The sequence below is a fragment of the Trachypithecus francoisi genome, unplaced genomic scaffold, assembly GCF_009764315.1.
Source record: "Trachypithecus francoisi isolate TF-2019V2 unplaced genomic scaffold, Tfra_2.0 Lachesis_group0, whole genome shotgun sequence".
In the NCBI taxonomy this organism is placed as follows: Eukaryota; Metazoa; Chordata; class Mammalia; order Primates; family Cercopithecidae; genus Trachypithecus; species Trachypithecus francoisi.
In genome coordinates this window covers 145,148,771-145,175,080 of record NW_022681453.1, presented here as the reverse complement: position 1 = coordinate 145,175,080, position 26,310 = coordinate 145,148,771, and the positions used below count along the sequence as shown (strand labels likewise).

Below are 26,310 nucleotides of genomic sequence, written 5' to 3'. Positions count from 1 at the left end.
TCCCAATTCTAGATGTTCTTAAAACTTAAAATCATAGAATTAATAATCCTTCAGTTTAAGTCAACTTTTATGTGATTTCTCGTCCACTTATACACACATAGATGCCTTCATCTTCACCAAATAGTGTAGAAATTTTATTTAGATGAATGGATTTAAGTACTCTGTATGGTTAACTATGAAATAAGAATATTGAGAAATACACATATGATTGTGTACTTTTTGTTTGTTTGTTTTTTGTTTTTTTAAGACAGAGTCTTGCTCTGTTGCCTAGGCTGGAGTGCAATGGCATGATGTCAGCTCACTGCAACCTCTGCCTCCCAGATTCAAGTGATTTTCCCGCCCCAGCCTCCCTAGTAGCTGAGATTACAGGTGCATGCCACCACGCCCAGCTACTTTTTGTATTTTTAGTAAAGAAGAGGTTTCGCCATGTTGGCCAGGCTGGTCTCAAACGTCTGACCTCAACTGATCTCCCTGCCTCGGCTTCCCAAAGTGCTGCATTACAGACATGAGCCATGGCACCCGGCCTGACTGTGTACTTTTAAAGAGAATTTGTTGTTGCCAATTTGCTAAGTTTATTTAGTTATTTTCTCATTCTACATTAGTCAAAGCTTCTCTTATCTACTTTGGAAAATGAAGAATTATGTCTACAAAATATATCAACAACAGTTGCAGATACTTACAGAGGAAATACTGTGGATCTGAGTAATATTAGGCCCTGAGGACACACGCCAAAGTGTAAAAATGGTCTTTGCCGTAGAGATATAGTAGTCAAACTAAGCACATATTTTGGCATGCGTCTCTAATAGTCTAATGCTAGTAGGGTAGGAAGCCATTTAAAAATGGCCCCTCCTTCTGTCCTGCCTTTCAGACCAGACAGAATGTCTAAAGTGGTCACACTGTTTGGTTCTGGCCACTTCTGTAATAACCACTGCTGCTTTCCCCTCCTCGTGAGATTATAACTCCTCTGATAGTATAGACAGCACCTAACGCATCCTTGTTTCCTTTTACTAAGTGTTCCACGAAGTCACTTGCTTGCCTGTTTGTTTTTGGCTAAAACTATAGATGTTAAATACATTTTCAGACCCTTATATTTAAAAAAAAAAAAAAGTTAAGAAATAAATAATTAATCTAATTTAGGTATACTATCCTATTACACACAATGACGAATCTGATGCTTTTGTCTGGTTAATTGAAGAGCTAAGCGTGAATACAGTATTTCAGTCTACAGCAGCAGTGGTAAGGGTAAAGTGGAGAAAAGAGTAAGGAAAGAAAAATTTTAAAAAGAATAAAAGGTTGAAATATCAAACCTGTGGTTCTTAAGACGACAAGAATATTGGAATCACCCAAGGGGCATATGAAATCTGTACATTTTATCCACACCTTCTTTTCTCCCCGTCCTCATTCCCCCTGTTGAGACACATTGTATTACAAATTAGGAGGAAAACATCTCACGTATCCGTTTCCATATTAGCCTCATGGGCATCACCTGAGAGTTTGTTGGAACTGCAGAATCTCAGACATTGTCCAGACCCATTGATTGCATAAGAATCTGCATTTTAGCAAGATCCACAGGTGATTCAGATGCACATTAAGGGAAAAGAAACACAGTACACAGTGCCTGTGGCTTGTTTAGAATCATTATGAAGAGGTGTTTTCTTGACTTTTAACTAACATTTTTAATAAATGTTCCAAACTCAATATTCAGTCTTTAAATGTTTTTTTATTTAATCCTCACAACAACCCTGTGAGATAGTTACTGTTTTATCCTCATTTTATAGATTGGGATACTGAGTTATAATGAGATAAGTAGCTTACCCAAAAGCGGTAACTGATATAGTCGAGAGGTAAATGTAAGAATTCTAATTCCATCGCCTGTTCTCTTAGCTGTTACCTACAGTATCTGCTCTATACTGGGCTATCTACTTTTTAAGGCCAACTAATTATTTGAAAATTTATTTAGTTTTAATTTGAGATCAAAATCTGTTTCCCTCATAGATTTTTTTTTTAAAAAAGCAAACAAGATCTATTCCATTTTGGTCTAATGTTTTCCTGTCATCTTACCTTTAAGTGCAATAATGGGAAATTCTAGAAATTCCTTCTTTAACTGTTTGAAAAAATACGAAAATTATGACAGCCTGTCCAAATCCACTAAAATATATTTTTATATGCATACTTTTTATATATCAATTATACTTCAATAAAGCTTTTTTAAAAAATAGTAGATGACATACTTTTAAAAATTAACTTTTGAGCCCAGGTGTGGTGGCTCACACTTGTAATCCCAGCACTTTGGGAAGCCAAGGAGGGAGGATCACTTGAGGCCAGGAGTTTGAGACCCGCTGAGGCAACAAACTGAGACCCCCCATCTCTACAAAAAGTAAAAAAAATTACCTGAGCATGGTGGCACACACCATGTGGTAATTGGGACCTGTAGTCTCAACTACTCAGGAGGCTGAGTTGGGAGGATCGCTTGAGCCTGGGAGGTGAAGGCGGCAGTGAGCCGTGATCACACCATTGCACTCCAGCCAGGGCAACAAAGAAAGACCCTGTCTTGAATAATAGTGATAGCAATAATAATAACTTTTGATATCTCTATTTTTTCTCATAAAAAATCCAAAATTTTCTGTTTACCTTTTGGTACTCTCATGCTATAAAGTAAATTCTCTCTTGGATTGAACAAGTAGTTATTTTTTGTTTTCTACATATACATAGACTGTTCAGCATTCCAACTCAAATTACATATTACTTTTTCAGCTTTTAATATAAATGCTTACTTATTACAAGCATGGTTTACAAAAATGTGGTAGAATATAGTTACTAACCAGTCAATGCTCAAGCAAGTGATGATGTATTTTAAACCAGTGACTCCCCACATGATTCAGTCCCTGAACTACTTCACCAGTGCAGGTAGATTCTCTGGCAGCCATCAGTTGGATCTGTCCAAATATCTCCTGTTTTGACAGGGGCTTATTGATGTTGGTCAAGACAGGTGTGTATGAGTTCCCTGGGATCATGTTTGAGGGGAAACCTGTGCCAACAGGACTGAGCAGCCACTTTTTCAATGGTATTGAGAAAATTTGTAGAAGATAAAATTTCACCAGCTGCTTAAATCTAGAACTGTGGATATTCAGGTAGCACTGACATTACAAGATCTAATCTGTAAGTTATGGGTTAGGGCAAAATCAATCCAGGGCTGCCATCATGACAAGTAGTGGAAGTTGGAGAGAAGGAGAAATACCCAAAAGATATCTTACACATAGCAGGCAGAGTTTCTTAGTACTAATAAAAAATAAAGTACCAGTGATCACCCTCTATAGCCCTTAAGAGTCCCCTGGTTTCACTGAGCCCAATATTTGTGACTGTGGCTGAATGCAATCTGCACAAGGTTTCCTTTTTAACAGTTGGAAAAAAAAACTCATAGCATAGCATTTTTTCTAATAAAGTTCATATACTTAACAACTTTATCAGCACATACATCTTCCCTTCACACTTATAATTTTATCAGCACATATACTTTACTTTTTGACTCAAATTCTTCTTGCCGTCAATTCTAATGCTCCTGCCCTTAGAATGAGAATTTTCCATTAACCCAGCTTTAATAATCTAACTCTCTTTCCCATTCAAATGATGTCACTTCATATAAAACACATTGTATCATGATGTCTCCCAGCCCTCAGTTACACAGTTAATTGCTGCCACTTTATCATGAATGAAAAAGAATTTGATGTGATTCTTGGGTAATGATTTCTTGAGTATGTCCTGGCCTATTATCTACTGAGTTATCAGAATGGATTTTTGAGAGAACACACAATTATTCCCACTCCTTTTAATTTCCATCAACTTAAGCCATATGATAGAACATTACATTTGTTATATATTTTATATGAATATAAAATTAATATATAATTTATATATTTTAAAATATTTAGTGGCAAGGAAAGATAATAGTAAGTGAAAACATCAGTGTATAACACATGAATCATAAGTGTGATCCCATGTATGTGTATACCTGGTAGATGCTTGTCAAGGTGCCATTAAGGTCTTGGGTTATTGGCATCTTAATGAAATTCATTTAATTTTGTTAGGATTGATTTGTTAGTAAAATCACTTACATATTTTTTAAATGCATGCATATCTGTGGAGTCACTAAGAAAAATTAGGAAGAATATACAACAAATCTTAAGAGCTTTTGAGGTTTTTTTTTCTTTCTTTTGTATGTACCTACAAAGTTTTCTATAATGGATCTCTATTGATTTTATATTTTTTGCTTTCTATTTGTCTTGGAATTTCTATTACTTTATAATTCACTCTAGATTTTAAGTACTAGACAACTATTATTAACTCTCTGGAGACTGGTACTATAAATCTGACCCTTTCTGTAATTTTTTTTTCTACAGTACACTAGTGTCTCACAAAGAGTGCACAGAATTCACACTGTCATGATATTTTATAGAAGAAATCATTTTATGGGAAATTTCTTTTGTTAATAGATCCTTCCAATGCTAACATTATTCTATATAACAATGCTAAAGTTAGTACGCCTAAATGCTCAAGTTGGTATGCTAAACTTGGTTTAAGAATTAACCTATATACAATCTTCTTGAATAAATCTTCAACTTTAAATAAAAATTCTTATTTAAAAAGTCTTCCTGTATATAATGAAAAATATTGATGAATTTGACTACATAAAAATAAATGCTTATACAGTAAAAAGTACCATAAACAAAGTTATAATCTAAACAAGAAACCTGGGAATGCTCTTTGCCAGCCATTACACATAAAATTCCAGTTTCCTTAACATAACATGAGCTCTTTAATGTGAGAAGCAATAAGCGACCTAATTGAAACATGAGCAAGAGCCATGGCTGAGCAAACTAGTAGAAGAATTACTATGGAAACAGTGAGAAAATGAAAAGAAGTTCAACCTTATTCATAATTAACGAAATGCAAGTCAAAACAAAGATATGCCCTTTTCTTATCAGATAAAGAAAAAATGATTTGATAAAATCCAGATTCTTGGTATTATAACTTGGTATAACCTTAACAGAGGACGTTTTGTAAATATCTATCAAAAACGTAGCATATACAAACAATTTGGTTCAACAATCTGTTTAGAATTTATTATACTGATACATTCATATAAGTACAAAAATTCATATATATATAAATATTATTATTGAGATATTTTTGTAGCAGCCAAAAGGAAAACTGAAAAAAACAGATTAAGGCTCATTAATAGCAGACTGGTTAAATGAACTATGTATCAGCACAATGAATGAAATATTGTACAGCCATCAAAATGAATGAGATAGATTTATATATGCTGATGTAGAAAATCTGCTAGCCATAATAAGTAAAATAAATAAAGCAGAGAAGAAAACACTATGATGTACAAAAAGAAAAAACTATAGATATACATATTTATATGCATGTGTATGCATTTTTTATGATTATACATATTTATATGCATGTGTATGCAAGTCCTAGAAGGAGACATAGGTAACTATTAGTAGTACCTCTGGGAAGTAGATGCAGAGAAAAGTAATAAAGGGTAAGGATATGTTTACTTTTATTTTACATCCTCCTATAACTTGACATTTATACAACACGTTAGCATTACTTCTGTGAAAAAGAAAAACAGAAAAGGTAATCTTTTAAAAAGATATTTTTTAAATTATGGTAAAATAAAATTTGCATAAGCTTTATACTAAGTAGTAGAATCATTTAACCAAGTTTAGCTGTAGGTTCACAAGTAAAAACCCAATCTATTTTCATATTCTTACATTTAGTAGCCATGTCTATAGAAAGAAATGGCTAGGAATGAGACTGCACTATTTTACCCTAAAACATTCTTTTTCTCTTTGCCTAATGCATATCTACAAGGGCATTGGGGAAGATGTTGACCACAGGCAGGAAGATGATGAGATCCTGTGCCCACAACTTAATGCAATCTAGCTCTATATAAGGAAAAATATGTTCTTGATGTGAACCAGATGGTTTCATTCCCTTCAAAAACATTCTTAAGATGCAGTGTTGAAGCTTACTCTGTAAATTAAAAAATAAAAACCTGACTCTATTCCGTGAAATGTTTTAATCATATTTTTCTTTTTAGGTTGATATTTGACAAACTGATCTAAAATGGCTGGGTTTTTATCTGAATAACTCACTGATGCCATCCCAGAAAGTCGGCACCAGGTAAATGCCTGACATCTACAGCAGTGGACCTGTCAGCAATTTTCTCTAATGTGTTAGCAGTGGGGAGAGTACAAGAACCCACACACACCATTATCTTGTGAAAGAAGTAGAGGAAGCAGAAAATAATGAAATCCCAGTCTTACCACATCCCCTCTAATATACAGATTAAGAGCATATGTATTTATATGGTTTTAAACATAAATAACATCAGAATTACTAAGTTATTTCCATTCGTGTACTGATAATGAATCATGGAGAAAGTCCTTTGGCAAGGACTCCACGTGGCCACAGGTGATTGTTTTGAGCAGTGTTCTTCCTGTGTAGGGCTTGAGAGGACCAGGAGGGAAATGACTGTACTCTCTTGTCAGCTACTTCCTGGGCCATTTGGGTTCTTTGATACCCCAGTGCTCACTTTCAGAAGTCTTAAGACCATAAACCTTAACCGTTGACCTTCTCACCTTCAGAAAACCCAAATGTCTCAGAGTTTCATTCTCACAAACTTCTACCTGCCTCCAATGATGAGATATAGGAAAAAAGACAATGTGAAATTGGAGATGGAGGTGCCCTCTCAGCTTCTTTACAAGCATGAGTCACAGGGCAGGGCATTAAACTCTCTTGCAACCTGGTGTGGAGCACAGCAGGGTTAGCCAGGACTGCTTTGTCTATCTAACTCTTGTTACCTGGACCTGTGTGATATTTTTCATAACAAGAGTCTGGGATTTACCTAACTAATAAGACTATCCTCCGCCCCCCTTACACAAACTCAGTTCAAAGAACAAGCCCTCGGCTTCTCCTAGTCCCCTCCAGGGAAAATGAAGAGTAGCTTGTTCTATTCTGAATATGCTGTGCTCCCATTTTATCAAAGTAGAGGATAGATATGTAGGTGCTGGGTGGGTAGATAAATATTAGAGGTGATGCTGCTGCTTTGCTGTAATAGATTGGCAAGTAGGAATCATTTTCTGGAAGGTACTCCACAGTGGTGGTGTTAGAAAACTATTTAGAATGCCTTTAATCTTGGAGATAAAAATAGTAATGCTTTACAGAGTTCTGTCAATGGATATCTTTAGGGATGTTTTGTTCTGGGAGGTTTTTTCTGATTTTGTTTTTTTCAGGTCTAGCGAAGCTTGGGAATCTGGACTGTACAGATTTTCCACAAAAAATCCACTCTGGAAAGAGTGTATTAAGATACCTATCCTAGGATGACACAAAGGCAGTATACTTTATTTTACATCTTAAAAGTATTGAACTGAAGGAGTTTTGTCCATGATACCCCATCAGCCCAACAGCACGAAAAGCAGGACACTTACCCAGGGGGTTCTTACTGGAAATGATTCTTGGAATCAGCCTTCCTTCTACTGTATTTGGGAAGTCTTTGGTTTCTAACATTCACACATCTGTAGCAAAGCTTCCCAAATAACTATGATGTTTTACTTAGGAATAACAAAACATGGAAGAAAACATTCTGTGAAATTTTAAACTTTTTCAAACCGTTAAGTTTCAGATGAATAAGCAAAACATACTTAATTCTAAGAAGCTATTTTTTGTTCATCAAAGAACTGATGTTATACCAGTTCTAATATTAATTATCAACTTTTCCCTGGTTTTCCTGTAAAATAATCTCCAAGGCCCTATCTCAATCCGTGGGCAGTATACTGAAATACAAAAAGTGTTCGCAAAAGGACCTTCTGAACTTTGCAGTCTCCCTTTAAAACTTTTACCAACTTAAAACTACAGAACTCTGATCTCTTATTGATTTAAACCAGTGATGTGTAAACAGCACTTCAGAGGTTGTTTTACAGGGCCAAAAAATTTATGCTGAAATCTACTCATGACACATGGGAAAAACCTGATTAGTACATTTAAACGAATAAATAAAGAACCATATTCAATGGCTTAAAATTTATAGACCTGCATCATCCAATATGGTAGCCATTTACTGCATGTGGCTATTTATATTTAAATATAAATTTATTAAAATTAAATAAAACTAAAAATTCAGCCCCTCTGTTGCATTACCCCCATCTCAAGTGCTCAGTAGACATGTGTGGTTAGTGGACAGCACAGATTTAGAACATTTCTATCATAAGAAGTACTACTGGACAGTACTGCTGTCAACACATTTATTAATAATGCAGCAGACTTTCACGGCCACTTGGTAAGAAAGTTTTCTGCTCTTTTAAACTTATTTGGGAAATTTTTAATACTTTTGAAATTCCGATTTCCTCAGTATTAGATTATCTAATATACAGCTCTCACAGACCACTTTTTGTTTTTCCTGTTTGTTTGCATATTAAAATATATAGGATTAAATGTTTCATGTGCTTTTCTAAAGTTGCAGTTCTTGATTTCTTAAAATTATGAAAAGAAGTACCCACAGTTATATTAAGAACTAAAATATATGGCTGTTGGCTTGGTTACTGACATTGCTGACAGCTCCAAGTAAGCAAAAGTAAAAGAGATGTAGGATCATTTTTAAAGGCCAATACTTTCTTCCTTACTCATTACCTTCTGTAAAATTCTGTAAGATTTTCTTGAGTTTTCCAATAATGATAAACATTTCTCCATCGCATAGACATAATTAATTGATTTTTTAAGCAGTTGGAAAGTCAAACACAATAAGAGCTAGAATACTTCTTATTTTATTTTTTAATAAAAATGTACATATTAGAAGCCTTTATTTTTATTTAAATTGTATGTCACTGATAAGGTTTGGATATTTGTCCCCTCCAAATCTCATGTTGAAATGTGATCCCCTGTGTTGGAGTGGGGCCTGGTGGGAGGTGTTTGGATCCTGCGGGCGGATCTCTCATGAATGGCCTGGTGCCCTCCCCATGTTAATGAATGAGTTCTTGCTCTGAAACTGTGATGCCTCCCCCCTCTCTCTTGCTCCTGCTCTCGCCATGTGACATGCTGGTTCCCTATCACCTTCTCCATGATTGTAAGCATCCTGTGGCCTCACCAGAAGCAGAAGCTAACACCATGCTTCCTTGTAAGCCTGCAGAACCAGGAGTCAGTTAAAGCTCTTTTCTTTATAAATTACCCAGTTTCAGGTATTTCTTTATAGCAACACAAGAATAGACTAACACGGTCACAGATAACAGTAGTTTTTCATTTTTCATCAATAGAATGATCCTGCTATATTCTTAAAGTTCTTAGTCACTATTTGTCACTAATGTGATAACATTAATAAAATGTGAGTCTCAATTACTTTCCAGTCACTTATACCTAGCAGTTCAACTACATTTAGTTCCTGGACTAATGATCATGTGTTACACAAGGCAAAAAATTAAAAACAAATTTGTCTTTGAGTCATCAAAGCATCAAGGGTTTGAAATAGCTATATAACTAGCTGTGAAAAAGGGATATAAATATCCAGCTGGTATTTCCTTCACACATTTAATAGTATCATTTTTCAATGAAAGCATAAATAAAATAACTTTGGAACCAGTTTGGAATTTTTAAATATTAATCTCAGAATCTTACTAACAGAAAACAAAAGCAAGATAAATGCTAGTCATTTGTGTCTGGGTTTTTTTTTTTTTTCAATAAACAGAAATGAAGCTTGCTTTATGAAACATGTTTACTCCAAATAACCTACTATTCACACAATTCTCAGTAACATTCTTTCTTTGCTTAAATAATATAGCCAGATGTGCTTAGCACATAACTCTATAGAAAATAATAATTTAAATTAGATTTAGATAGAGATAGATAGATAGATAGATAGACGACAGATTTTTTAAAGACAAAGTTTCACTTTGTCCTCTAGGCTGGAGTGCAGTGACGTGATCGTATCTCACTGCAGCCTTAAACTCCTGGGCTCAAGCCATCCTCCTATCTCATCCTACCAAGTATCTAGGACTACAGGCACATGCACCATGCCCAGCTAATTATTTTTTTAATTTTTGGCAGAGACGGGATCTTGCTACATTGCCTAGGTTGCTCATGAACCCCCAGCCTCAAGTGATCCTCCTGCCTCAGCCTCCCAAAGTGCTAAGATTACAGGCATGAACCACTGCACCCAACCAATATTAATATTTTTAACAATTGAAAAAACTCAAAGAAATAGCTTTTAAATTTAGAGGCCCTGTTTTGCTGACAGGAAAAGCTTTTAGCTGGAATCAAGAGTGCTCTTGTCTTTTCCCTTCAATTAGTCATTCCTTTTAAGACTTTTAAGAAGATTTAAATGTATGAGTCATTTTTTAAATTCCAGAAAGATCTAGTATATCTCAGAAATGTAATAATACAATGCAGACCCAGTGGAAAATAATTATTTATCTGAAACTGGGCCTTAATGCCTTTCCTGAATCTAAACAAATGTTCAACTCACCCAGAGAACTGGGACAACAGGAATAATGTGGTATTGCAAGTCCAAAATCCAATCCAAAGCACCATTCTTCCTCCCCACCTCTAGCCAAGGCCAAAATACTTCTGCACACAGTATAGACACCATAAAAAAACAGAGCCACTGTAGATGAAATCAGTCAGGGGTAAGAGCTGTCTTTTGATCTAGAGCTTGCACCTTTGCTCCTCAGTAATACTCCCAGATCGAAGAGGAAAAATAAGATGGGCAGTTTGCTGCCTCCTGGTCCCTCCAGCCTGGTCAGTGAACAGAGTGGGAAGATAAAACAGCTAAGTATCTTCCTTAACAATGCAAAGCAAGAAATCCAGTCTGCTTTGGGAAAGTGAAAGCAATGCAAATTCAGATCATTAATCATAAGAGCATCTCGTGATATGCAGAATTATTGTATAGCAGTAATGGGTCAGCCATATTTTATTCAACACTGAACCATTAATGAATGCTAGTCTTCCTTTCACTTACAGAATGTTTATCTATACATGACTAAACAAAGAGGGAGCACTGGAAATGATCCTGTGAAAAATACTGGCCCACAGTCTATCAGCTGAGTTTGAGGCAACTGAGGTAGTAGGAGGCTCCCCCTGGACTTCTGCTAGAATTTAGATTTAAATAGATGGATGAATTAGACAAAACATATTCTCTGAAAGAGTGAGAAATACAATATTCACCAATTAACTGAAGGAAAAATCTACACTGTGAATAAAACAATAAATGTGAATAAATTTGAAAATTTGAATTTTTAACTCCTTAAGATAATGTGACAAATATAACAGACCTAATTTAGCATCTTAAATAGATCTATGTGACCTATTTTGCAGTTTTATTTTCTTAGGACAATGCTTCAGTATCTTAACTTTCATATTTAATCATTTCTTTTTCTTTTTTGGTTTCTATGGTATCACCATCCATCAATCCATATTGGTTGGAGGGGGCGAATATATATATATATATATATATATATATATATGTCTCCCAAGAGAAAGTAATTCTGCAGTCTTCCTCAGCAGTTCAGTCTAACAATTAAGAACCCTTAAGCTAAATAGAAAAATTCATTTCACAGGAAACTTTTACTCAATATGTATAATTAGTTTTAGTTAACTTTATTAATGAAATGTCGCAAATCAATTAGGTTTGCAATCATCAGATGCCGAGGACCCGAGAGGAACCATTCCTCTCACAAGAGGGGAAGGTGATATACAATTTAGTTGGGAAGCAAATGTAATTAGATTTGATCAACTGAGTATTCCTGTCCTGATATGGAGTCAGTCACATACCCAAACCTGAGAATATATTTGAAAGAAGGTAGGAAAAAACCCAGTATGACTTAGAAAATGTCCTTGTGGTCCTATTGGCCACAACTGGCAGCCAAAAAGGGCTTTGAAACCACAGGTAGACAGGTTTTGTTCAGACAGGGCTATGTTTTAAATTTCTCTTTCAAATCTGAATGGTTTTACGTAGAGCAAAATATAAACTTTCCTATTTGTCACAGACTCTAGCACTCTTTAATGCCTTATACTGGGTGTTTCACACAGTTATTTAACTGCCAAAATCCCAATGACATTTCAGTTTGCAACTATCATGACCTAGAAGTTAGATATTGAACAGTTGTGAGGTACCTTAAAGTTTCTTCCCTTTGCCTCTAGAATAGGAATATCAAAGAAATGTCATGATGATAGGAATACTTTTGAAAGAGGATATTAAACACTGGGTATTCCTACTTAGGGCTGCAGTTTGCAGCAGATTCTATTGTGTTTCAGTCAATACGCGTTTTTGGACAGCTACATGCCAGACACTGTCCTCAGCATTGAGCACAAAGTCGTGAGCAAGGCAGACAAAAATGCTTGGCCTCATAGAACTTACATTCCAGTGCATAAAGATGACAACAATCAAGTAAAATTTATAATATGTTGGATGGCATGGAAAATGGAAATAAAGTGGAAGGGAGGCTTCAGGTTTAAAAGAGTGTTTAGGGAAAGTCTCTTTAGGAAGAAGGAAGCTATGTGGACATCTGGGAGAAGATCACTCCAGACAGAGGGTACAGCAAATGCAAATTCCCTGAGGCAGCAACATGCTGGCATAGTCAAGGCACAGCGAGTATGCCAGGGTCTTCAGAAACCACAGAGAAGAGTGGATAACAAAAGTGAAATCAAGTATTGAAGAGTACGAACTGACAGGAACTAGAGACATATTTAGAATGGATGCCAGCACAGGAGAAATGGGTGGAATTTTAAAAGCTAAATGATTTAAAGACTTAAAATGCTCTGAAATGTAGTGAAATATTCCCAAAACTGCAGATTTTCCCAAGAAACCAAGTGCATAATTTAGTCATCAATGACTGGTACTGTGGCAATGACTCTAGTAATTAGACACCTGCATTTTATGTCAGTTCCTTCTGGACACTCAGTTACCTTATTTGGTGCTTTTGGTATACTTCAAATATGCATTGCCTATCACTGACCTGTAATCCTGTGTCTCTGGGCCTGAAAATACAACTTTTCATTTAGTAGAGAGTTAGAGCTGTACAACATTGCCACTAGATTATTTTTAATAAAAGCTTTGCCCTTTTAGATAAATACAGCAATGTATTCAAACAAGTCCTAGGGATACCACTGAATGCAAAATGTCATGTACTAGTTTTTCCATTTAAATTATTTTATCTTCAAGTCTATTAAGAAAATTATGTATTTGGAATTGTGTGTATGTCATCCATCCACATATAAGTAGGAATAAAATTACTTAATGGAAAATTTCAAATAGGCTAACTCTAAAAATGTGCAAATAATCTGAATGAGAGAAAACTATCCTCACTTTGTGTTATTTTTCAGTGGTAGCATTTTCTCATAATCCCCATGCTTTTTTCATGTCCTGCTATTCTTTAAGATTTCCTAATGAGGATTAGGAAATAGGCGTATTTAACAATCTGTGTTCACAGGTTGGAAACAAGAAAATGAAGACTAATAGTTTCTCTCCTGCTAATTTGATTTTCTACAGCTCCTCTCCTACCAGCTTAGGCAGAGGACTTAGTTACTATTTCCAACAGATGGGAGCCAAGGAAAAGACAAGCATCTGTGATGTCATGCCTCCCCCAGATGGGTAGCTGCCTCACCAGCCTCCATTAGAGACATCCCCCAGAGTAAGAAATAAGAAATAATCATGAGTAGAATGAGAAAAAAAAAAAATGCAGCTTCCTTTATTTGAGAAAAACAATAGTAGCTCGATGCTGGGAAGTTCTGTGGCCTAAAGGGCTTTGAAAGTAATGCAATTTCTGATAAAAACAAATGCCATTATTCTTGCTTATTGTCACTGTTTTAGTCAAATAAGATTTTAGCAAGCGTATTTCAAATTGTTATAAATCTAAGTAAATTGGTAATTAAACACTATCATTAGAAAGTATTTTAATATCAGAAAAATTGGACCATAAGAAAGTTAGTTTACCCTTGTGTTCATATATACATGTGCTTCGTGCTAAAAGTAGTTAAAATAGTTTTCATTTACTGAGAACCTGTGACTATATTAATTAATTTAATTTTATCTTCATATTTCTGTGACCGTTAGCGAGTTTGTGACTTGGATAACTTTCAAACAACTAGTACCCTGATGGAAATCCAGAAATTTGTTAACCCAGATCACAACTGCATACTTAAACGCTATGCAACAGTGGCACTTACCCCCAAACTGTATCCTGTCAAAATGCCTTTTTAGCAAATTAAACTGAATTGTGTTCAGGGATCTGCAGGTCTAAGCAACATTAGGGAAGGGGTAAGGTGGTCCTCAGCCAGGCCCTTTTCAGAGCACTCCACCAGTGCCCTTGTCCTCCTCGGCAGAGCTCCTCAGCCATACTCCCTTTTCTAGTCTCCCCTATCCCACAAGGGAACCTTACTTCTCTCATAGAAGCCCTGGTCTCACAGAACTAAAAAGGAGGCTCCTAGAAATGGGGTTGTGTTGAGTGACAGAGATATGGGGCTCTTTAAATTGAAATATAATCCAAAGAGAACAAGATCTAGTAGAATTTAGGTCCTAAGGCTGGTTAAATTTCAGGTCCCAAGGCTGGTTAATAGTACAAAGACAGTTATTTATTTATAACTAGTACAAATACAGTTATTTATTTATAACTATATAGGAATTTATTTCCCAGTACCTTTTGTATTACTAACATCCCATAAAACCAGCCATGTAAGGAACTAGAACATTTTGAGAATATGCAATACATAACCTTAAACAAGAAGTTTTCATTCCTAATTTAAAAAAAAAAAAAAAACTAGTTCATCACAGCTTCCTTCAAATCCTTCTGCCACTGATTTATCTCCTGAAAAGAGATATTATACAGCATTTGAGAGAAAACAAACATCTCTGTCACAAGGAGTGGAATAATCAAAGGGTTGAAAATTGCATTTTAAGCAAGATTATGTTTTTTCTTTGAGTTCTCTGAATTTGAATAGTTTCTTAACCTTAGTTTTTTAACTGCTCTGAAAATGATTTCTGTTCCTGGTGGACTCTTGTTTCAATGCAGTATTTTGTCTGGTAGAGTCACAGAGTTAGACCATCATTCAGATGAGGAAAAAAAAAAGAGAGAGAGAGAGATGAATTAATCTCAATGGCACAGTCTCCTTATTCAAAAAATAAAGATAAAACTAAATCTCAAATCCAAGAATGAATCATCTTTGAGATTCTCCCAACTTGTGATCTAGTTTTAAGGGCAAAAAACTTTAGGGAAACTGTTGGGAGAGCAACTGGTACCTGGTACTGTTTCACACACATAGCCTTTCTTATCTATTGCTCACAACACTTAGACATAACTGGAATTGTTGCCTTTATATTGTGTTGCCATTTTATAAAGGAAGACAGAAAGGATCAGAGAAAATAATAGTGAATTTCTATTAATTGGACACTTACTGGTGTCAGGCACTGTGTCAATCACTCCATCTGCATTTTCTTATTTAATCCAACAAAAAAAAAATAGGCTAAATTATCTTATTGACTCCATTTTCTTTACAGAAACTGAGCCTAAATTTCCCAAATGGCTAACCAATGCCAGGGCAAGCAACGCAAATTTGGGAGTAATTCTGACACCTTGGTTCCAACCATTTTTCTCCCAGAAATAACCCACCAAATTCACCAGAGGCTAAGATCTTAATTAACTGCTACAATTGCAGCATTTTAAAAAAATATAAATGAGCACTGTGCTAGTATTTAATTATAGGTTTATACTGATACTGGGTGCAAGTATAAGCTAACATCATTTTGAATTATAGTAGAAGAGTCAGCAGCTCTGAGAGGAATGTTCAGGATAGAATAAAGCAGATATTTTTCTGTCACATTTCAGTGAGGAAAATTGTTAATTCATATGCCCCCAGCCATCGGCAGAAATGCAACAGGAAATGAAGAAAAACCTAACTACTTTGAATACGGTGGTCTGTAGTACAAACTATTGTGCTGTGAATTAGTTTCCTTCTGCTGTAGAATTGATCATTTTGATTATGTAGACAAGCAGTGCAAGACATTACTGAAATTATTCTTGAATCCTAGCTTTGAGATCTATATAAAACACTAGGCAATTTGCCTGCAAATATATAGAAAACAATTTTTAAAAGGATTGGGATGAGTTATTTTCCCTTCTGTTAAATATTAGCCTTTGAAATGAACCCAGATGATCTCCAAATAACACTTGGAAATTGTTGTGTTTTAATAAAGTGACAGACTGAGAGGGAAGCCACACTAAACGTCCTTATGCTTTTAGAGGCGTTACAGGGCAGGAACATTATGCAATAATGCCTTTTAAAAGAAGTGAGCTTCCTAGTATTACACCTTGCCTGGCAACAAATGTAACCACTTAGTGAAATGCGGGCGTAATTAGAATCTATGAAAATCTAGCATCAGAATCCCAAACCTCTATGCAATATTCAGTAAATTACAGCTTTTATGTCTAATATTGTCAACCATTCTACTTAAATATGTGAATATATGAGTGTGGAGTTCTTTAGGAGGCCTGCCCATATACTAGGGAAAGGTTTCGTCATTTCTAATCAGGATGACCCTGTAAATGGGACGCCTCGTGTTCAAGTTTCTGGAAGCCTCAGAGCCTGGGCTGCTACTGGCAGAGGATAGACCCAAATGGACTACTCTAGTGAAAATCTCCAGGTGAACGTGGAACACAGTGAAAAGCTGGGGTATCCAACTTGCAGTTGAGGCCACCAGCAAGTGTCACCTCTATTATAACTTTAACCAGGCAAACTCAGTCTCATGTATTAGTTTATAAAATTGCAACAGAGCCTTATAAAATAAGACTGAAAGGACATTAGTTTTGTTTTGTTTTTTGTTTTTTGTTTTTGAGAAGGAGTCTTGCTCTGTCCCCCAGGCTGGAGTGCAGTGGCGAGATCTCTGCTCACTGCAAGCTCCGCCTCCCGGGTTCACGCCATTCTCCTGCCTCAGCCTCCCGAGTAGCTGGGACTACAGGCGTCCGCCACCGCGTCCGGCTAGTTTTTTGTATTTTTTTAGTACAGACGGGGTTTCACCGTGTTAGCCAGGATGGTCTCGATATCCTGACCTCGTGATCCGCCCGTCTCGGCCTCCCAAAGTGCTGGGATTACAGGCTTGAGCCACCCGCGCCCGGCCTAGGACATTAGTTTTTAAACCGATATAGTATGACTAATTAAATGAAATTTTATTTTAAAACCCTCATAAAAGTAGTAAAATTGGTGTTTTAAATAAACCAAATGGGAATTCAACCACTTTAATTTTTCCTTTTGTTCCAATAGGAAAATAAATGCTTTAAAATTTGAAGTTAAAATACGGGTTTTAAATATATTGAGATAAAAACTGTTTTGTATAGGCATTTTGAAAAAAATAAATTTTGTTCCCATGATTTGTGATTGGCCATTGATTTCCGTGTTTAAGAGTATGAAGGTGTGCTCAGCTGTCTACTAGAAATAACAGGGGAGATTCAGTCTTGTTTCAAATGGAAGGGCTCCTATTCGGTTTTCTCCTTCATTTCTTAAAGTGTTGTGATTTTTTATTCCCTGGTGTTATGTCTTGAGATTTTAAATCTTAAAACATGCAATTAGGTATTGAAGTTGAAAGCTGAAAGTCTCAGCCAGCTAGTAATGGTTTTTTAAAATAGGTAATACAGACCTCTAGTGGTTGAACAGTTTGAAAGCCTCTGCAAGAAAAGGAAATTGTACAGAAAATGCCTGCATTTTAAGGGGAAAATTTAGTTAAAATTATTCAGGTAACAAAATTCATATATTTCATAGAAAAAAAAAACCAGAATGGGCTTCAAGGGAAGGTGGCACGCTTCCTGTCCTTTTAGATGTTCCTCAGTTCCTCTAAATAAGCAAAAAAAAAAAAAACTCTGGCCAAAGGCACAGCAAGAAGTCTGGATCTGTATTATTTTTCTCTAAAAGATCCTGTGAACAGAGCTGCTAGATCTCTGTATTGTATGAAACATATATTTTTGTACACAGTTTTACGTCACTGGAGCTTTGCTTCCTTTATACTCCAGGGGCTCCCCATGAAAACAGAATCTCCAGCCACCTCAACTTGCCTGTCCTGTTCTCTGGTTCTGTCCATGGGCAGCCACGCTTCAGTGAGCTCAGGGATTGGATGGCTCTTTAGTCTATATGAGAGGGAAACTCCATGTGCCTCTAGACTAGTGCTTCTCAAACCCTAATGAACACCCAAGTCACCTGAGGAATCTGCTTAAAATGCAGATTCTGTCCCGGTCTGCGGTGTGCGGTGAGGCCTGAGGCTGTCTTGTTCGTAAACTCCCAGTTGATGCTAACGCTGCCCATCCAGGGCCACCCGGAGCAGCAAGCCGGTTCCATGACAGCTCTCTTTATTTTTTAGTTACATTTTTTGTTTTTACTCATTTCTTTTTTGTTTGCCCTTTTACTTTAATGACATCTCTGACGTTTTTAATATTTGGATCTGTAAAAGATATGAAGTTCTCTTTCACTTCACTATGCACAAGTATTTCTGGCAATCTGTTATTGAAGTTTTGAGAGGTTGATCTCACATTTTAAATATAGATTCAGTGTCATCTCTTTATCTTGAAAAGTTCTTGATAGTTGTGAGCATCTCTCTAACTGCTTGAAGCTGTTGGGCACTTGTAGCTACAATTAAATATCTGATTAGCCATATTGGGAGAGTGGGTTAAAACAGGTTTTGTGCGTGTGGTAGATGTGTAGGAAGCTAAGGGCCCAAAAAACAACCACATCATAAAATCAAGCAGAATAACACACACACACACACACACACACAGGCTCAAAGCATAAGTGTCAACAGATCAGAGGAAAGCATGGGAGAATGTATTTTTCATACCATATCTATTAAAATTCTATCATCTAAATAACTTCCCATCATAGCATGTGGTCAACTTTATTTTTCATATCCATAATTTTAGAACTTATGTCATGGGGTAGTCTTTAAAAGGCTCTTGCAAACTTTTAACATCTAGTTTCAAATCAAAAATAATATGTTAACAAGCTGTAGCATAGAGGGAGTACATAAATTATCATCGTTGCCCTGCATGAATAGTAATTCACAGGTTTGGCTCAGACACAACTTAGATGAAATAATTAACTATGTACAGTACTTAACAACATAAAAGTAATTAATCTAGCTGCCTCATACTGGTTTGGCCTAAATAAACATGCAATAAAAAAGCCATAGGATTTTATTATTTTTTTACTCACGTTACTACTTTAGTATGTTGGAATTGTAATATGTCAGAAGAAAGCTATCCTCGCATTAAAAAATCATTTTCTTTTCAAATGTTAATGTACTGATTATAACTAAGTGAATTCCATATATTTATAATTGTGGGCAGATGTTCTCAATTAATAGTTTTATTCATTCTACTTCACAGTTTAGTGAAAATGATTATTTTAAATTAAGGTGTAAATAAGAAAAAATGAGCTTTTGATTACTATAAATCACACAGAATTTGTTGGTGGTACTATAATCCTGTGTAGGTATAGCTTTGGCAAAACATTTCAGATAAGCTTGTTTTTTGCCTCATGGGTTCTGGGAGGAGGTGAGTTGTCTATTTGTCCTATAAGGTCTTTGCCAGCAGGTTCAGAAAGGTAAAAGGGCAAGGTCATTAATTGGCTAGAGTGCAACAAAGAAGGTAGTTATCCCTGTGTGGTCAAGAAAAAAGGGCTCAGGTGATCTTGTCCAGGAGAGAGTAGGTTCATTCAGCTTCAGTCATTTTGGTAAAAGCCCACTCTCAGTGTATGAGTGTTCCTTTGCCTAATCATCTAGACTATAACATGTTTTCCCCTATATGACTCCATCGATTAATTGTTGCAGTATTATCCCCACTTCATAAATGGGCAGGGAGGAGGATGAGGCTGAGTAGTTCTTCCAAAATCAAGTAGCATGTAAGATGCAGTAGCAAAACTCAAACCCAGAGACTTCTGCTTCCAGCCAAGATGGAATAACAGGGACTAGATTTACCTCCCCGTCTAAAACAATTTTAAAAACTGGACATACATATGAAACAATGATTTTCAAGAGAGTGGACATCAGATAACAAAGGGCAGTGATTCCTGGAGGATAGGAAACAAATGACCTGGGATTGTCCCAGCCCACTGCCTGGAGGGAGTTTGCAGGCATGATACAGGGATGGTACATCCAGGTGGAACTCGGGGTCCTACCTGAGTTGAGGAAATGGAGCTGGGAGTCCAGAGAGGCCAAGGAGGCTAGAGTTCAGAGTACCAGAGAGTTGAGAGCTGCACAGATAACCCAGAGATCTGCAAAGGGTACCCCTTGTGCTTCAGTGCATGTGGGTAAATAATCACCCAAACATATTAGAGAGAACAAGCCCCAGAGGTCATCAAGAGCTAAAAAACAGTTCCTATTTCCACCAGCCACAGTGGAAAGTCTCATAAATCATGGAGCATCAGGGTAGCATACTCATTAGGTTCTTGCCTCAGGAATGGGAAAAATTTAGCACTAGACTAATTTCTGCTCTGGTCCCACCTAAGAAACCTTAAAAGTCAGACTCAAAAGAATTAAATTATTTGCAAGTAACTCAACTGCTTTTCAGAAAACCAGATGGAGAATTTTTGTAGGAATACAAAAGCATCCAATATCCAACAAAGTAAAATTCACAATGTTTAGCATCCATTATAAAATCACCAGGCATGCAAAGAAGCTAGAAAGTACAACCCATAAAAAGAAAAAAAAATGAATAGAAACAGACCCAGTCAGTAATGACACAGATGATAGGATTATTACACTATGACATTAAATGGTTATTATGACTATTTCATATGTTCAAAATGCTTGATGGAAGTTTGAACATATTAAAGACATGGGAGATATTATTTTTAAAAAGACTGAAATTGAACTTCTAGAGATGAAAACTACAACGTCTGAGATGAAAACTTAAACTGGGACTTCAGATGCTAAGACTACGTTTGTTTCACATCCCCCACAACATTCTTCCCTGGACACCGAGTTTCCTCCCAGCAGCTGAATACTTCATGCTTAATACTTTCTTAATGCTGAACTCTCAGAAAAAGTCCTTCATTCTAAGAAGCGGTGGGAGGGTGCCACTCTGTAGCCCCTTTCTCATCTCACTCTGGTCCCTGCTGGCCTGGAGCAGATTCCACTCCCTTCATGCACTGATACTCCACTCTAGACTGAACCCCCTCACAAGGTAGCCATCAAGCCATCAGCAGTCCTCAACATGACACCTTCTGAGTCAGTTACAAGAGTTTGCATCATCAGACCACCATTTTCCATCTCTGTTTTCTGACTCACCCCAAAACTCTAGTTAAAAATCATGACATGTTATCTCTTCACAAGAAATACAGTTGATAAGGAAGTCAGCATTTTTGCAGCTCCCAACGCTTCATATCTAAAGAGCTGTGTATGAAATCATGAACTATGTTCTTCCAGCCAGCCAAGCAATTAAGCAAAGTATACATGTCCATGTTCTGCTTGTACAGAGTTTGAAATATGCTCATGAGAATTAAACTATTTTTCAATAAATCTGAAAAATCAACTTGCTTGTCCAGGAAGTTTTATTCGGGATAGAATCCCAAACAATGAATGCACTAGCCAAGTGTTCCTATTAATCAGAAACACTCCATATTCATCCAGGATTAGTCCTGTGTAACTCCCTCAGTCAGTGTAGCAATATGTTCTCTTCATGCACTTTGTATGTGTGTGTGTGTGTGTGTGTGTTCCCAAATCTGCAGTGAATGTATTTAGAAAATACATTAGTATCAAAAATACAAATGTAGCCTTAAAACATAAATGTACAGATAATTTCATACTTGTAGCAGTGTTCACTTCAGAAACACTTGACAAGAACTATTTAAAAATAAATATTTTCAGTATTTATTTAAAATATTTTGAAATGTAAACTCCTCACCAGTCATATAGCCAGGGCCATTGAATGAGTGTGGCTCTATGAAATAGCTTCAATTCCTTTCACTACTGATGACCTTTTGAACACTAGATAATATTTGTCAAGTAAATGTCAAAATAGTATGCAGGAAGAACCAAATCATGGATTCTGTTGTGCATTCACTCACATAGAGACATCACTTTGGAGCACTTTAGAGCAGCAACAGCTCTGAGAGACGTAACAGTATGCTTCACAGGCTAGAAAAATGAAAAGGGAAAAATAAGTTGCCAGCAAGAACAATGAGGGATAGGGGTGAAGTTCAGGCTGCCGTTCTGAAAGCTTTCTCAGACTGGGTTAGGTTCATCTCACGCAGTGCAGACTGTGCAGGCTGGCTGTGTGAGATCAAGGTAGACAGTAGCCTCGTCTCATCACATCTCTGTGTTTTCCCATAACCTCCAACTATTCAGCCATGAATTGCTAAATGTAGAATGGAAGGGGGAATGTCTAATAAACAGAGACATACTTCAAGTCTTCAGTCTAGTTAAAACATTGGAACGAGGGTCTGCACCATCTTTCTGGGGCTTGGAGTCTCTTCTTAGTTCTAAAATGAGATGGTTGGCCTGGATCCTAAGTTTCAAAATTGGCAGCCTTTTTAACTAAATCTAATCTGCAGAAGAGTTCTGTTAGGTTCCACAGTGTTGGGTATATATATAGAGAGAGAAAACATTTTAAAATAGGATATTTCACATGAAATTTGAAATTTTAAGTTTATATTTTAAAGTTAGCTGTTTTCCCCCACCTCATTACAATTGGCACAATTGACTATAGCTGAGAAGTGACCCTTTGTTCCCCCTCCAAGAAAGGGGGAGGGCCCTCCATTCACCACCATGTCCTTTTCAGCTATTTCTCCCAGCCTATATATGTATTTGAATATGGAATGTCTAGAGACTGTAACAACAATAAAATGCTATGAATCTCTGACTTACAAGGAATCTCTTATGAATCTCTGACTTACAAGGAAAACAAAAGACTGTAGAGAACAGTAGTTCAACCACATTTTAGGTTAAAATAGACTTTACTTGGATAACCTGACAACCAAAACATCTTTGATAATATAGTAATTGTGTATGTTTACCGGACAAAGGGCATACATATATATTCTTGTATTTCTCTGAAGAAGAAAATAAATAAATTCAACCCATAAATTTCTTTCTATCGCAGACATTTTTGTGACTTCCTGACTCACAGGAGATAAAGCTACCCTCCAAACCTAAACCAAAAGTCCGTAAGTTGAAGAATGACTTTTTATGTAAAGAGAACATACTAGTTTCTGATAAGATATAAAGACACCATGTAATTTATCTAGGGAATGGCTCTAAGCTGATCAGTGACTTATTTATACATCTATAGCTACTGGAATAGACTGATTCCAAAAATGTATTTTCTCTGAATTGGAATCCTTTTCATATCAAAATATCCAAAATTATTAGCATATTATGCTATTCTCACAAAGTCCTAATGAACTTCACAAATCTGCCTGCTCTATACTGAGTACAAAAAATATTTAGCCTAATTTGTTTTTCCATTATTTTATATAGTAATAAAGTAATACCAAAAATGTTATTAACAGAAACAATACAGTGTTGTATAATTATTAGAAAGTGAACTCATGAAATCCTATTAAAAAACAACAATTACCACATGTTAAGTCAGATAATTCACAGAAGAGACTTATATGAATACTAGGGGAGCTGTAGGCAACAAAATTTTTCTCTGAATCCTGCATTTTGAAAAAAGTTTCTGTCATTTAATTAGTTGAGATTTGATTCACCAACCAAAGGTCTATAGTGTGATATGTTTTCTTCCTCCATCGTAAAGTTAACTTAAAGTCATCTGCACTTTATGTGTTTATTCTTTCACTTCTTCCCCAAAAGTAATTCTTTAAATTGCTTTATGGGATTAATAACAAATGATATCATTATATATTATTGTATTATTAGGGCTTCTAACCTCATTCTAATCCATTTCTTGGCCATATAAAATAATGCAACAAATTGCATCTGTAAAGTAAAATTTTATGAAGCAATTTACTTAGTATATGTATGAGGACATATGAATACATATTGAAAATATTTATAATGATAGTAACAATATTTATTATGTAATATACGGCAATTCCCCCACCCAACTTTTATTTAAACCTTATGTTAACAGCATAGAGTCTGTTTTTATCCCATTTTAAAGATGAGGAGACTAAGGCTCAAAGAGGGTGAAAAAATTGGACAGTTATACAGTTAGTTAGAGATGGAGACAGGTTCTTTTTGTTTTGTATTGTTTTTGTGACAGAGTCTCATTCTGTTGCCCAGGCTGGAATGCAGTGGCGCGATCTTGGCTCACTGCAACCTTCGCCTCCTACCAGGTTCAAGCAATTCTCCTGCCTCAGCCTCCCAAATAGCTGGGATTACAGACATCCGCCACCATGCCCAGCTAATTTTTGTATTTTTAGTAGAGACACGGTTTCACCATGTTGGCCAGACTGGCCTCAAACTCTTGACCTCTAGTGATCCACCCATCTCGGCCTCCCAAAGTGCTGGCATTACAGGCGTGAGCCACCACACCCGGCCAGAGACAGGTCCTTAACCCTGACCTGTGAGACTGCAAAGGTTAGTTTGTTTCTTATGAGGCCAGCCAGATAATAGACTCTGCTAACATTAATTAAATTAATGTTCCTTTTTAAGATTCTAGGTGCTGAATATATATCTCTTGGTCTATAAATTAGCTCTGCACTTCAGCTATTTAGTAAACTTGTTTTTTATTGTATCTAGTGTATTCTTACTGAATGGGTATAATATACTGTCTTTTGAAGAAATTATTTTGTACACATAATCTTAAAACACTCTCCAAGGGCAAGGTAGAAGCTTCATAGTATTAATATCATTTCCATTTGTCAGATCAAAGTTCAGTGAAGATTTAATGATTTGGTAAGATCTCAATTTCTAGAGAAGCAAAGAAGAATCCCCAAATTCTAGTTCTAAGTTTCTTTTTTCCCTTGCTAAATCCTAAATCCTGCAGTCAACTGATTTTTTTTGTTTTTTTTTTTAGACGGAGTCTTGCTCTGTTGCCCAGGCTGGAGTGCAGTGGTGTGATCTCAACTCACTGCAACTTCCACCTCCTGGGTTCAAGCGATTCTCCTACACCAGTCTCCCGAGTAGCTGGGATTACAGGTGCACGCCACCATGCCTGGCTAATTTTTGTATTTTTAGTAGAGATGGGGTTTTACCATGCTGGCCACGCTGGTCTTGAGCTCCTGACCTTGTGATCTGCCCACCTTGGCCTCAGAAAGTGTTGAGATTACAGGCATGAGCCAGAGTGCCTGGCCTGCAATCAACTGATTTATGTTCATCAGCTTCTTAAGTTACTTTGCTCTTTTACTCATTTCCTTTGGTTTTATGTATTAAGATTTAGCATCAGCATTCATAATATTTTTTTCACTCTTAATTCTGAGTGTTTCCATCTGAATTTTTTTTTTAATTTTTGTAGTTTATGGGCTTTTTCTTCATTTACCCCCAATTATCCAGGAAAGGCTGTGTGCATCTTTTGAAAACTCTGATGTTTTGAATGATGAGACCTTTTAAATGACCTTGTTTGTCCCCCACCGAGTTGCATATCACAACTTCAAATGTCTCACTAAAATGTTACCCGTTTGGCATCAGTATACAGAAAAGCCTGCACTCTGAGATAAGAAAGAACAGTGGTGTTTTCATAGTAAGAGAATAGAATTCTTAATGGGAAATGGGGAGAGTATAATTTCCACTGATTTAGCTGGTCTTTCAAACTTTATGGTACTTTTCTCCTTGAACTAGCCTATAAGACATTTGTACGGAAAATACCACAGGCATCAAATTTGGGGCATAGATGTCTATTAATGTTGCTCCTTACAAAGCTGTTTCGCTGAATTGTTTCTCCTTGCTTACAAAAACTGCTCCATGCCTTTATTAGTCAGAAAACCAGTTTTGTAGAGAAGGCAAGTAACAGAGAATCAAGTTAAGTAAGTGAAACTCTCTGATTGTCAAACTTCCAGAAAGTAACGTTTGTAACTAGGTATGGTATGTTTGTCCTCTGTCCTTCTCACTTCTCTCTACTTGGTTTCTAATGAAAGCCTTGATTACAAGTTATATTTAATATACTGTTCCACAAAGAAGAACAGGCCTAATGTGAATGCACAGCTGAATTTACACTTAAATACTGCAGTCAGTTCAGACCGGAAGGATACAGATCAATGATAATAAAAGGATACAGACACTTCAGGGAATCTGACCCTCCGCCAGATTCCCTGAAGTGTCTATGGCAGTGATACCACAAGAGGGCAGGGTTTGACTTCCGGACTAGGTGGCTTCCT

General features: G+C 36.3%; 1 protein-coding gene across 5 annotated transcripts in view; it reads left to right on the top strand.

The window, feature by feature from the left end:
* Positions 1–26,310, top strand: part of AGTR1 (angiotensin II receptor type 1) — a 45,464-nt gene that overhangs the window by 3,991 nt on the left and 15,163 nt on the right. For 3 of the 5 annotated variants that reach the window (XM_033212377.1, XM_033212376.1, XM_033212375.1), the window contains exon 2: positions 6,113–6,195. The exons of the other annotated variants lie outside the window; for them this stretch is intronic. The gene's annotated coding sequence lies outside the window, so the exon portion shown is untranslated. The remainder of the gene's footprint in view (positions 1–6,112; positions 6,196–26,310) is intronic. 5 annotated transcript variants of the gene reach the window in all.